Here is a 3,083-nt window from a genome sequence, read left to right as displayed (position 1 = left end):
CTTCATTATGAAATTAAACAGAGGCAAAGAGATACAGCAGGCAAATGAAAACAAAATTTAAAGAATGATGAGCAGCTAGCCATAAGGACCGTAACAAAATGGTTCATTCATAATGCCAATAAATACATGCAAGTCGAAACAAAATAAAATGAAATATATCATGTTACTCCAGATTTTGTTGGAATCAGAAAGTGGTATGTGCAAAAACAGTGGTAGGGACCCTGGGTAAACCAGATGGCTGAACTGGCAAGGCACTTCCTTCCACTGCATGGAGGAAGGGGAGAGCCAACTCCCACAAGTTGCTCTCCACGTGTATACCGTGCCGTACACGTGCCTACATGCACACACTCATGCAAGGACACACACACACACACACACACACACACTTCATTTCTTTTACTACTACTACTAATAAAAGAATGTAATAGGGGATTGTAACACTCTCCCAAACTTCCATGGTAGAGTAAGAAGGCATAGATCACACATCACCTTGAATAACATGATCAATCATCTGGAGTTCATAGTCTGGTACTCATGAAGAGAAAGCACTATTTATCTTTCAGAGGAGCGAGCACTTACTTAGATGAAATCTGGACATGCTCACGTACCAAGAAAACCTTTAGGTTACTTCAAAAGCAGAAGGCTTGCAGATTGTGATAGTCAGTTTGGAATGCAATTTGATGTTATGCTAAGGTTAGGATGTGTTTTACCTGTCATTAATGTTCAGTCATAGGTGCCTTGCGGCCACTCTTCCTCTCTTGCAGAAAGGGAGGCACAGCTGAGTGCTGTGGTGTCACGTGAGGTACCAAGTACCCTCCCATCCACAGAATAACTGCTGAATGGCTGGTTGATTATACAGGCCCACAGAAAACTCCAAAACCATTCAGGTAAGTTACCTCTGATTATAAACGTCTATAGATCTTAAAGTGTGATTTAGCCAAAACTCGAGTTTGCAAAATAAAGGATATGGTGTTCATATAAATCTCAAAGCACACAGCAATATATCTGGTTAATAGAATAATGACACAGTTTAAAAATGAGGGGCTGGGATACCTTGGCCGATACCAGATCCCTTGCTGCCTTGGTTTCCCTGTTACACTTAATGGAAGCAGCCTGGTGGAGAACTAAGCAAAGAAATCTGAATATGAGAATAAAGAGCCCATTGGACACCAACAGAGGCCCATGGGATGATACTGCTATTTACAGTTACAGCACAGTTTTCAGGGCATGTGGTCTGCTGCTACGGAAGCTCAGCCAGTGTCTCACTGTATGAAAGGCATCTGGCTCAAGGAGGGAGTCCTGCATGACCCTAGTGCTGGCTGCAGAAATTTGGTTCATGCTGTCTGCTACTCTGAAGATAACACAAGGAAAAGGGCTATGCTTTCTCAGCAGCGAACCTAGAAAGAACAGCCTGAAAACATCTGATTCTGATTGTGTTGGGTAACTGTGGGAAACAGCTGAGCAAGACCATACACACGATGCCAGCACTTCTGGAGACGATCCTATGGTGAATGTCAAAAGAGACCTTAAAACCTAAAGACTTTGTTCCATTTATGGAATATGAAACCCAAGTGAAAGTAATGTCCTAACACCATGTGGTACGTAGCCGAGGGTGTGACTATAGACTTGCGAATCTAAGGAAAGCCCATGCGAGCCTCTGAGAAGCAGACAGTTCATTGACTGCTACACTGAGGATGTGAAGTCCGAAGAACTCAGTAGTTTCTCTGTCAGCATGGGGAAGTGGTGGATGTCTTCAGTCCCAAACTGTTCTGGGCTTTTGCCTTTGCTGCGTTTACAATGATAAGGTTGCACAGTCTTTGTGGAGAGGCTTCAGTCACTGAAGGAACCAGTGTGGCATGTATCCGGTGCTGGCCCTAAGCACAACAGTGATAGGTAGTCAGAAAGAAGTGGGCATTTAGTGGCAATCCACCTAGCTCTGGGAATCAGGGGGAGGTTGGCAGCAGTAGAGATGTTGGATCTGGCTTCAGAAATAACCAGGGTGGTAACATGGGTGGAGGGATGGATGAGCTTTGGAGCCTTCGGAATTAATCCAGTCATGGCAGCTACAGAGGAGACTCCTGCAGAGAGTTGAGGTATGATGGACACGCTGGCCAATTAGTAGAGCCAGTCACGCCCACCTGCTCATAACAAAGCCAGGGCAGCGTGAAGTGAAAGTCAGGGCAGCATGCAGGGAGAGCCAGGGCAGCATGCAGGGGGAGCCCCATCAGGCTTTTGGATTCTGGAAGTAACTCCTGCAGTGGCCCTAATTCTGGTCCTGTTTTGGTTGGAGGCCAGCATCAAATGCGGGGTTAGACAGTGGATTTGGTTGATTAGTTAGAATGGTGGGAATTCAAAATTTTCAAAACTCATGGTAAGTGTATTATAAAATACACATGTACCAACATTTTCAAATTGGCTTGTTCAGTGGTATTTTATTTTGACATTTTTATTCAGAAAAAGAGGAAAGGCCAAATGAATTTTATGTTTTGATACATAAAGGATTGAAATATTGGGTGGCTGAATGTGAGTGGTAACCCAGCACATGACAGTTGATCTCAGAAGGTGTCTCTACAACACTTTGTCTTTGGACTCCTTAAGTGAATTCTTTGCATGTTCAAAGCAGAAACCATTGGTTAAGATTTATACTCTTTTCTCTTTATTCTAATTTGGATCACACTCTGTGGATTTTTCTCCATAGGAACACCTCCCTTTGGGAGATCTTGATGTCATGGTGCTTGGTTCTTTTGGTCTTGCTTTTAATACTTGCCGTCCTTCATATGTGAAAGCATAATATGAACCCCTCATGTAGTCCCTGGGGCTCATATCATTGCTAATGTGTGTGGAGAAGCGCTTCACTGGAAGAGGTCCTGCGAATGGGAGTACTGCATGTATGTGCTTTCTTATCCAAGAGTTCATCACCACACAGCACAGGCTGGCTCTTTGGTGGTAGGTTCCTATTTTTATCTGATACTCATTATTTCATGGAGTCGCGTCAGTGCTACAAATGGAAGGCCATGATACAGAACCAGAAGGCTGCTGGAACTTTTGAAGCCTTGTGGTACAGAAGCTTGCAAGGCTAATTT

At 43.8% G+C, this 3,083-nt stretch overlaps 1 pseudogene; it reads left to right on the top strand.

The window, feature by feature from the left end:
- Positions 1-1,511: 1,511 nt before the first annotated feature.
- Positions 1,512-2,330, top strand: LOC101830965 (annotated as a pseudogene).
- The last annotated feature ends 753 nt before the right edge of the window (positions 2,331-3,083 follow it).

Source organism: Mesocricetus auratus, unplaced genomic scaffold (genome assembly GCF_017639785.1).
Source record: "Mesocricetus auratus isolate SY011 unplaced genomic scaffold, BCM_Maur_2.0 Super-Scaffold_100001, whole genome shotgun sequence".
In the NCBI taxonomy this organism is placed as follows: Eukaryota; Metazoa; Chordata; class Mammalia; order Rodentia; family Cricetidae; genus Mesocricetus; species Mesocricetus auratus.
Note: the sequence above shows the minus strand (reverse complement) of the source record. Positions and strands in the feature narration are given on the sequence as shown.